The sequence below is a fragment of the Bison bison genome, unplaced genomic scaffold (assembly GCF_000754665.1).
Source record: "Bison bison bison isolate TAMUID 2011002044 unplaced genomic scaffold, Bison_UMD1.0 scf7180017864326, whole genome shotgun sequence".
In the NCBI taxonomy this organism is placed as follows: Eukaryota; Metazoa; Chordata; class Mammalia; order Artiodactyla; family Bovidae; genus Bison; species Bison bison.
The window spans coordinates 567398-578340 of record NW_011494898.1 but is presented as its reverse complement, the minus strand read 5'-3'; the positions used below and the strand labels follow the sequence as shown (position 1 = coordinate 578340).

General features: G+C 40.2%; 1 protein-coding gene and 1 long non-coding RNA gene across 2 annotated transcripts in view; one reads left to right on the top strand and one right to left on the bottom strand.

The window, feature by feature from the left end:
* Positions 1-10866, bottom strand: part of LOC104998243 — a 67384-nt gene extending 56518 nt beyond the window's left edge. The window contains exon 1 of the long non-coding RNA XR_826427.1: positions 10434-10866. This is a non-coding gene — a long non-coding RNA (uncharacterized LOC104998243). The remainder of the gene's footprint in view (positions 1-10433) is intronic.
* The window catches only part of CDKN2B (cyclin-dependent kinase inhibitor 2B (p15, inhibits CDK4)), a 39496-nt gene that overhangs the window by 3876 nt on the left and 24677 nt on the right, over positions 1-10943 (top strand). The gene's annotated exons all lie outside the window — the stretch shown is intronic.

Below are 10943 nucleotides of genomic sequence, written 5' to 3'. Positions count from 1 at the left end.
GGTCGCGAGCAAAAAGCTACCTACTGGAAGCCTTGGAGCCTCTTGTCCAGCCCCATTAGATAGCGATGGGGGAGAGAGGACCCGGAAGTCACCTCAATTTTGCCAGCTTATTCTAAAGTGCCCAGGTCGAGGTGATGCTGAACAGCTCTCCGAAAGGGCCGCTCATTTGCTGTCGTTACGGCGAGATTCCTGCGGTGTTCCCTCCTCGCACAGACTAAGTCCGGGTTGTAGCGAGAGCGATTGTAGATAGGCTGTTAACTGTAAAGATTTGTTTGATCTCTATACGGTAGGATTCAGAGAGCCCCCTGTAAATTGCTACTTGAAAAGATATCGTGATATTTTGTACTTCTGGGTTGTTCTTCAGTAGCAGTCTTAATTCGGAGACTTTAAATAACAAAGTAACTCGTGGCCCTTGGGAAGGAAGTGAAGAACTACAGCTTTTATGCGAAGCTGTGGCACAGTGCCATCTCCCAGGTTACTTCAGTCCTTAACCTATTTATTTCTTTGTTAAAGTTTGTTTCCTTTACTAGAGTGTCTCCAGGGTCAAACTATGAAATATTACTCATGTTTTTTAGAAGATCCATGCCCTTACCCAGTAAATGATCTCAGGATATTTCCCAAAGGGTTGCTGAAAGAGTAGACTGAGTGAAACTGTTGAAAATACATAATGATGGCTCGTGAAATGTCTTAATATCTGCTGAACAAATTAAAGGTGTACTGTTTGGGGATTTAATTTCCAGTGTTGCTTGATTCATTACAGCATTGGAATAACTGGTATTTCACTGTTGTAATGTTGAAAAGTTGAGATTGAACACCAAGGTTTTGACTTAAAACATGTGAATTCCATTCCTAATTTAAGGGAGTTGTGGAATCTGGTGACAACCTTATATTAATGGAAAGTAAATCAAGAAAATATGGTTGGGTACTACAGGGTACTGTGAGATTCATATATATATATATATGCCAAAACATCATACATTATTGGAAAATCAAGTACCACCTGGTTGCACTGAAATATTTATGATGCATGTAAAAGTAAATTCAGTTTTCAAATCCACCTGTTAGGCAGGTATGGCCAATGTGTTTTATCAGCCGCACAAGAAATACATATGTTAAATCTGTTTAAGATTTTACTTTGAAGGATACATGCAAATAAATATAGCTCTATATACATGAGCCCTGCTTCTGGCTCCATTTTACAATTACAGAAAAATATACATGTTAATTTCTGTGTCTAAATCTAAAATATTACCAAGGTTTGTAAAAATCTTATCACCTGACCTTCACTGCAAGATCTGGAAGTAAAATAAATTTATAATTCAATAATATATTCATTTGGCCTCATTTTTATATTTCTTTTTTCAGCTGAGTGAATGGATGAGAAGACGAGGATGATTTACATGAAAGAAAAATCTATTTATAATTTCCTATGTTCTAATGGCTAAAATTAGTAATTTCAAATATAAGGAAATGAAATAAATTCTGAGAGCTCAAGATCCATACAGCTCCTAACAGCTTTGGGAAAGTGTGTTCATAGGAATGCCTTAATGATATTTTATTTCTGTGTTATGACAAAAACAATATGAATATGGTGTCCAGGACCAAATAAGTTCATTTTATAAAGCTAGGTAACTGACCTTCAGCAAATAAATAAAACTAATTTAACTTACACCAATCACATTGAGATTCTATACTGTCCTTCCTTTATGGGAAATGTTAAAAAACAAATTACTTGTGTGTTAATATGTAATAGTTAATAGGGATTTTTTCTTAACCACCTCTGTAATTATCAAATATTTTAAAAACCAAGACATGCTTATTTTTCTTTTCCAATGTTCAAGATGTTGCCACTCTACCAAAAAAAAAAAAAAAAGAGCAATTAGAATTAGTGATTTTAAAACCTTAGAAACACTCTTGTGGACTACTTCCTGAAACATGGAAAAGCTGGTGTCATCTACAGTATAAGAAGACTGCTTCGGTATTTACGTCAGTAGCTAATCATAACCAAAATCTGATATGAGTACTAGGTTTTCACTATTAACAAACTATTTCATTATCTTGTGAAAACCTAGGTTGATGTAATTTCATTGCATTCAGTTACCAATTTTAAAAAGATGGGGGGGAGGTAAATACATAAGAAAATAAGAACATTTTAATTTTTTTAATTACTTGAAGAAGAAACAAGAGTTGAATCACAATACTTTCAACATCTTTTCCTGTTCTATTTAAAATTCCAGGGAAGAAAGAGGGAATGAAGGAAAGACAAATTAGGACTTGAATGGAAGGTAGGAGACCTGGATTCTGATATTGGTTCTTCAACTAATTCAATATATGATCTACTAAATCAAATGACATGATTAGCCCCAATTTCCTCATCTGTAAAAAATGGGAGTGATCCTAGATTATTTTTAGGCTCCCAACCATCACTAACATTTTATCCCTTTATAAGTTTGTCATATACATGACTATATGGGGTCCTATATTTTATTAGTAATAATTTTGCCATGGTCTGTCTAAGCCAATAAAAGCTATATAAGGGAAGAGAGAGAAGAGATATACATTTTTAAATTCTGGAGCCTTGGGAAATGGGGGATCTTTATAAGTACCACCTCTACCAGTTAACTGAAAAGTTAGAGACAAGTTTGTGGGAACTAGCACAAAAAAGATGCTTTGTAAAATAAATATGTAGTTTAATTTCAAGCTCTTTCTTACTCCATCTTACCTGATTTTTTTGTTGTCACATTGTGCATTTATCTCATGTCACTCAGAGCGACCAAAAGAACTCAGTTCTTTAAGTGAGATAAGCAAGTACCCAATAAATTTATTAAAATAAAGCTGAAGTAGGTATTTACCAACTAAACGCTCTGAAAGGAATGATGTTTTTTAAGTATGCTTATAACAAGTGATTCTGACCTAAGAGGAGTTGGTATAGGAGTTAAAACCAAGAAAAAAGGTTGGGGATTTTGGAAGGAATAGAAAGTGTGAAGCATGAGAATGCTAAAATATGTAGAAATGTCATTAGAATAACTGTAAATAGCTGTCACAGATTTTACAAACCCATTTCTAAAGGTCTGCACTTTCTCATTTGTATGAAGTTTTAGGTCCCTAAGTGTTAGTAATAGTAGGAACCAGCTGGTCAGGGAAGAGCTTAGTATCACCTGAACAGGTACAGTTCAGTTCAGTCATTCAGTCCTGTCCCGCTCTTCTCGACCTCATGGACTGCAGCACGCCAGGCTTCCCTGTCCATCACCAACTCCCATAGCTTGCTCAAACTCCTGTCCATTGAGTCAAGGATGCCATTCAAGCATCTCATCCTCCATCCCTTCCCCTCCTACCTTTAATCTTTCCCAGCGTCAGGGTCTTTTCAAATGAGTCAGTTCTTCACATCAGGTGGCCAAAGTATTGGAGCTTCAGCATCAATCCTTCCAATGAATATTCAGGACTGATTTCCTTTAGGATTGACTGGTTGGATCTCCTTGCAGTCCAAGGGACTCTCAAGAGTCTTCTCCAACACCACAGTTCAAAAGCATCAATTCTTAGGCGCTCAGCTTTCTTTATGGTCCAACTCTCACGTCCATACATGACTACTGAAAAAAACCACAACTTTCACTAGATGGACCTGTGCCAGCAGAGTAATATCTCTGCTTTTTAATACACTGTCTAGGTTGGTCATAGCTTTTCTTCCAAGGAGCAAGCGTCTTTTAATTTCATGGCTGCAGTCACCATCTGCAGTGATTTTGGAGCCCAAGAAAATAAAGTCTGTCACTGTTTCCATTGTTTCCCCATTTATTTGCCATGAAGTGATGGGACCGGATGCCACGATTTTTGTTTTGAATATGTCTGAGTCAGCCATTTCAGGAGGGCAGAGAATGAGATGAAAAGAAAGGACTAGAAGGAGGAGAGGCATGTGGTGTTTTGTGGAAGATTGATCAGTGATTATTGATTTGATTAATCAAATCAAACCAAAACAAACTGTATATAATCTACACGCTGGTAGGGTTTGTGAAATATCTCCAGGCCTAAAATAATGGGAATCTGGCTCATATGCTACTGTCTGGATTTTCTATAAAACTTTTCTCAGTATCAGCTTTTACAAATGGTATGTGTGCTTGTGTTAGTTCCTCAGTCATGTCCAACTCTTTGCAACCCCATGGGCTGTAGCCTGCCAGGCTCCTCACTCCATGGGATTCTCCAGACAAGAATACTGGAGTGGGCTGCCATTTCGTTCTTCAGGGTATCATTCCGACACAGGAATCAAACCCAAGTCTCCTGCATTGGTAGATGGATTCTTTACCATCTAAGCCACTAGGGTAGGAGTCCTTTTTACTTTATGGAAATAACTTGTATATATCACCTCTTTGTTAATTATGTAATATAGGAAATTTTGCTTTGAAGCCAGTACTACTGATGAAATAACACATAACTGGCATGGATTACATATTAAGCACAGTAATATACATCATGTATTTCCCAACTGAGCACCCAATTCTGATTTTCTAATTTGAAGTTTTAAATCAATATAAACCAAATATTTTTCTGGGGGTAAAAGAAATGGAGAGAGAAGTATGAAGATGATTCAATGACTGTCTCACAGACATCTACATTTTCTTTGAAGTTTACAAAGAACCCCAAACACCTGTTAATCCCCTTCCCATTCAGAAGCCCCAGACATGAGACCTCCAGTAGATCTATATAGTCAGTGCTGGCACGTAAAATGTTTTACCACAGAGTTAAGGTGAAAACTTTTAAGACCAATTACAGTAATTAAAACATGCCTCATTTCCGTTTCAAATTTGGCCTTCTCCCAAAATGCATAATCTGTTTTCTCTTTGGCATACTCTATATTCTGACAGGATTGGAGCTACTTCCTTTGAACTCTTTTCTTGTGTAACCTCTGAGTCTCCATTTCATTTTAACCAAACTCCACTCTACTTCCCTATCCCATCACAAATTTCTTCATCCCTTTGCTTTAGTTGAAAACTGCATGTGACTGATAATTCCACTTTCTTCTGACAAGATAATAGGTGTGGCTAAGAGTGGGAGTTAGAACCAGTCATGAGTGTCTGCTGTTTAAGTGGTTTTCAATATACCCCTAAACCAGATAGGTAAAAATTATCCATTGTTCTTCAGTTTTCATTCATCTCTTAATATACATAATTGCATTTTGTTTTATCAGATTAAGCTGTAAATAATTTTAATATGTGTCATTACATATTTAATAATATGTTTATAAGAGAGAACATATAAACATAAAATAGTAAGCACTTTTTCTATTAACAAAACCACAGGTAGGTCAACAGATTATCAATAACACACAGAGTTTTCTGTGAATTCTGGGAAATTGGCTTCTCATTCTGTCTGTGGGTTATGAGTTACTAAATTCTATCACCTTTCCTAGAACACAAAAGTAAGTACCTTGTACAGTCTTCTGTATCTGCTTCCAACAGGCCAATTTAGAATTATAAGCTATAACCTTGCCTAAAATATTTTGTCATCCTCTACTGCTCTCTAATCTCTGGACTGCCTTTGATAGTTAGAGATATTATATATGGATCTATTCCAGAGCTTCAGGAGCCTTTTGATCTGTTTAAATTCCATCTTGAACAGAAGACTATGCCATCCCCTTTCTAGGGAAAAATTATATGACATTTCATTTTATATGTGCCCCAAGTATTTATTGTATCTGTATAAATGATGGTGTTTTCCCCACTAGTCATTTGAGACAACATGTAGGGAAGTGATTCTCAACCCTGACTCTCAATCATTTGTGTTCCAAATTTTGAAGTCACTGACCACTTCAGGACTACAAAATTAGAATCTCTAGTTTTGAAGATGAAAATTTCTGTAATTGTTATTTAAAAATTCTGGTTCATAGTAAACTTTCAAACAGTACAGAAAATAAACAGAATTAAGTAAATACCTCCTGAAATTTTCCTACCCACCATTCTCATTATCCAGGCGTAACTACTTTTTTTTTAAATTAATCAACTTCCCAGAAATATAAGTACATATAATTGTAAACACACCTTCCCAATACACACATTTAGAAAACCATTCTATAACTTGTTTTGTTTGGTAGTAGATCTTTGACAACCTGCATTAGGAAATAAAGATGCACTTTGTTTTTTGTATAGTTGCATAGTTTACATTTTATGGATAAACCCAAATTTTTAAAAATCAGTTTCTTATTGACAAACATGTAAATTGTTTCCTGTTTTTTTGCTACTACATATGATGCTACAAAGAACCTTTTTTTCACCCCTTTATGAGCAATCTGTAGCAATTTATAGAAGTGATATTGCTAAGGTAAAGGGTACATCTCTCTTTTTCCTCTCACACAAAGAAACACGCATACAGTATATGTCTGCACATGTGTGTATAAAATCTTTCCATACTTATGTTTGTATATATGTGTGTATATCTCCAATAATATATAAACATATATATGTATATATACTTCTCATACTTAAATGAGTTATAGGAGCAGAATTGCAAAGTCAAAGGTTAGTACATGTATACATATATATGTAATACGTATTTCTTTCATACACATATAAACCCTACACAAATAGTATACATATTTCCATACCTATATTTATGTATGTGTATATGTGCATACATAAACTCAGTGGGATTGCTGAGTCAAAGGGTATGTATATGGATACAGTTTTAATAGATACTATAAAGTTGCCATCCAAAATGAATGTACCAAGTTACAATAGTATGTAAGGATGATTGTTTTCTGACAACTTTCCCAATGTTATCACTCTTTTTATTTCTGCCATACCTATAGGTATGTCAGTGTTTTTGTTACATTTCTTTACTAATCAGTAAAGTTGAATATATTTTCATAGTTTTTTACCATTTGGCTATTTTAATATCTTCTAAACTGCCCATTATATTATTTGCTACCATTCTTACTGGGTTATTTTTCTAACTCACTTATGTATTCATATATTCTAAGAGTTAATCTTTTGTCATATATGTTCAAATAATAGTTTTAAAATCTTGCTTATAGTGTCCTATGTCTTACATCTTTGGGATTTTTAGTTTGAGCATGGAAAATTTCTCACAGAATTTTTATAATCAAGAGATACCTGAGGGAAAAAGCTAGTTGTCTCTAGGACATCATGGCTGTGGGTAGTAGAGTTGGATGGTACAGACAAATCATTAGTAAAATGCCCACTCCTATCTCTGCCTGTGGAATGAATTTGCTGATCCAAAATAGAAATCATTTTTTAAAATAAAACATCATTTTCCTCCATTCAAACACTCAGATCTGCGAAGTCCAGTTTTAGGCCAAAAATGACCCATCAATAGCTCACTTCCTGTTGACTCTAGCCTGTAGAACAACAGAAAGGGCACAAGGATTTTAGTCCAAAGACTTTCTTAGTAAGTCCAGCCTTGGCACTTGCAGGTCATAAAGTATCCAAGGTTTTAGTCTGTCTAGGCCTCAGTTTTCTCACCTGTAAGATAGGGTAGTAATCCCAAATTCGAAGAGCCACAGTGAGGATAAAATAAGTAAAAGAAGCCAAAGTGCATACAAATAACACTGCCAAGCTTTTGGTCATACTGTTTTTGAAGAACACATAGCCAAAGTCATGTGAAACTCCAAACATCTTTGGAATGCCACAAATTAATTGTATTGGTAAAGATTCATCTTCATAATTATATTTTGCTTAGTCTGAACATTAAAATTAGATAGAATTCCCCGTATACCACAACTAAAAAAACACAGGTGTTGGGCAGCAAGGGAAAACCAAGACAGAATTTAAGTTTGAGTTTTTAATTTTATATTCATTGAACTCTTCATTCACTACTATATAGAGCGTATTGTATAGCTTATCATTTTATCCCGTGCTGTCATTCTAATGGCATTCCTCTGAAGTGGGTAACTCTCCTTATCCCGAGAACAAGTTTAGGTGGAGAGGAAATGGTTATAGGTGAAGCTATACAGGCCAAATCAATACAGACAGGTCCCTGAATTTAAACTTGGGATCTGAAGTCTAAAACTTCATTTGGGAAACTGAAGCTCAGGAGACCTTTTAGGAATAATAGGATAATGTGAGGTTGAATTTTATGTGTCAGCTTGGCAAGGCTATGGTATCCAGTTGTTTGGTCAAACACCAGTCAAGATATTGCTATAACGCTATTTTTAATATATATAATTAACATGTAAATCCATAGACTTTAAGTAAAGCAGATTATCCTCCATAATGTGTGTGGGCCTCATCCAGTTAGTTGAAGGCCTTAAGTGAAAGAGAGGTTGCCCAAAGAAGAAAGAATTCAGTCTCCAGGCTGCTGCCTTCTAACTCAAAACTGCAGTATCAACTCTTCTCTGGGTCTCCAGCCTGCCTATTTGTCACGCAGACTTCAAGTTTTCCCAGCCCCCACAACTGGGGTAAGCCAATTCCTTAAAATAAATCATAGAAACACACACATTTGGTTCTGTCTCTCTAGAGAACCCTGACTAATAATTTCAAGAAATGATAATACAGAAATGTGTAATACAGGTCTTCTCATCCTCATGCACCATAGTTTACTGCCACAGCTAATAACACTACCTGGGTTCACTCTTCCACTTCTCCAGGGTTCTTAAATGATACTAAGCTGCAATTGGGCAATATTTCTCCTCCAGGATTCTTTCTCTCATTCCCCATCTCATAAAGTACCCCTCCTCTGTTGGCCATAAAATGAAATTCCCTCATTATAATTGTAAGTTTTTACAAGTCCATCTCTCCTACAAAGATTTTTTTTTGGGGGGGGGTGGAGGAAGTGAAAGAGGGGATCATGGGCATAGTGCAAAACAGAGCAAGATCCACCTTCCATGGAGGTTGCATACTGAGAGACAAATAATTACTTATGATAACTTCTGTAGGGTAAGCACTCTAGGAGGAAAAAAAAAAAAAAAAATACAGTGCCTAGAGGAAGAGTCTCTGAGGGCGGATACCTGAGAAGAGACCTGAAGAAGAACGAGCTAACCTTGTGAAGAGAAAGCACATTCATTCTGTCACAAGCAGAGAAAGCACATTCATTCTGTCGTAAGCAGCCTCAGCATGGAGCCTGGATGGTCAGGAAAGTCTGGAGAGGTGCATTTGTAATTTATTTAGAGTGGCTATTTGAGCCTGGGGCTTCCCTGGTGGCTCAGTGGTAAAGAATCCACCTGCCAATGCAGGAGACGCAGGAGACATGGATTCGATCCCTGCATCGGGAAGATCCCCTGGAGAAGGAAACGGTAACCCTCTCCAGTATCCTTGCCTCATAAATCCCATGGACAGAGGAGCTTGGCAGACTCCAGTCCACGGGGTCTCAAAGAGTCAGACGTGACTTAGCAACTAAACAAAAACATTTAAGCCTGGCCCCTGAGTCTCACTTCAACTGGCCAGTCAAGAGGCTGCGTCCTGTGCGGAAGTGAGGGATGGGGAGTGGAAGCAGCCCGAGTGCAGCTGGACCTGGCCTCACCGTTACAGTACGGTGGCTCGCACCATCCGAGTCCCACTTGCCTCCTCCAGATAGTGAAGAGCTCGGCGTTTGCTCCAGAGGACCTGTCGCCTTTCTCACTAGGGATCCACTTCTGCAGCTCGGCCACTAGGCTCGGGCACAAGCAAAAAAAAGAAGCCACTTCAATGTGGTCCACCTTTCAGGCTCCGAAGGCTGGGCCTAGTCCCACACCCTTTCTTCCACGCCGAGCGACCAGGCCGCGCCTCCAGCCCGCGAGGTTCAGGGCCGATCGAGGACGACTTCGGAGCCGAGGAGCTGGGGACATCGGGTCAGCGCCGCCCGCCTGCAAGCGGCGTCCTGGGCTGGACCACTCGCCTTCGGGGAGCCGGCGAGCCCGCGTCAAAGCTCTTTCTAGCCCGGGAGCCGGGACCAGTCCGACTGCGCTCCGGAACCGGCTCTTGAGTGTCCCCAGGCCGCCTCGGTGTCCTCGACTCAACCTCCCCCCAACCTCCTTTATGCGGCTCTTTCCTTTTCTTCCCCCGCTTTCCTGTGCCGGGTGGACCACAGCAGCACAGAGAGGGGGTTGGGGGGTGTCCAGAAAGAAAGGATCAGTGATGTGGAAGAAAAGATGGGGGAGGTAGGGAGGGAGGCGAGGAGAGAGAAGAGGGACCGTGCTGGGGAGTCGGGCAGCAAGAGGGAAGCGTGTCCGAGCGTGGGGCCGGAGGAGGAGGGGGGTAAGGCTGCGGGAGGAAGGAGCGGTGGACGCAGGGACACTCGGAGAACGGGGAGCAGCCGTGGGGGAGGGGAGCACGGCGGGAGGAGGAAAGAGGAAGAAGCGTTCAGATGCTTCGCTGAGCGGGATGTCAAAACCGAAAATAAAATTTGCCTGGTGAATGGACTCTTGGCCTAGCCCAGAACCCTCCGCAGCGCGTGGAGCTGGGAGGGGAAGGGGCGCCCCGACCCAGCGGGAGTTGGGGTTCGGCTCCGCCTACCTGGTCCGGAGCGGGGCCCGCCGCTCCAGCGGCGCCAGCGCCACGCAGTGTCCAGATGTCGCAGCAGTTTCCTTTAATTCCGCTGGTTTCCCAAATCTAGAAGTGGAGCGTAGCGCCATTTCTTTCAAAAACTGACATCCAGCCTCGTGAATGGCGGATAGAGCCAGGAGATGACTTTGCGTTTTTTTTTCTTTTTGTTTTTTAAATAATCCGGTTTGAAGAAAGGGAGGACCTCCCCACCCCAGCGAGGGGCGCGAGGAATAAAGGAAGGGGGTCAGGGAAGCAGGGACGCGAGCCGGACCGTGGCGGTTCCTGATATGGCCGGGTCAGGTGACGGATGTTGCGAGGGGGGCGGGCTGCCTGGAGATGCGTTGTGGCGTCAGGACCCGGAGCTGTCACCGCGTGGCGCTCCCGCGCGCTGGGTGGGAAGGTGGCGGGGTAGGGGAGGGGGGCAGTGTGGACAAGGCGGGAAAGGAGAGGTGCGCGGGCGAGAGAGGAACCTAGGAAGCT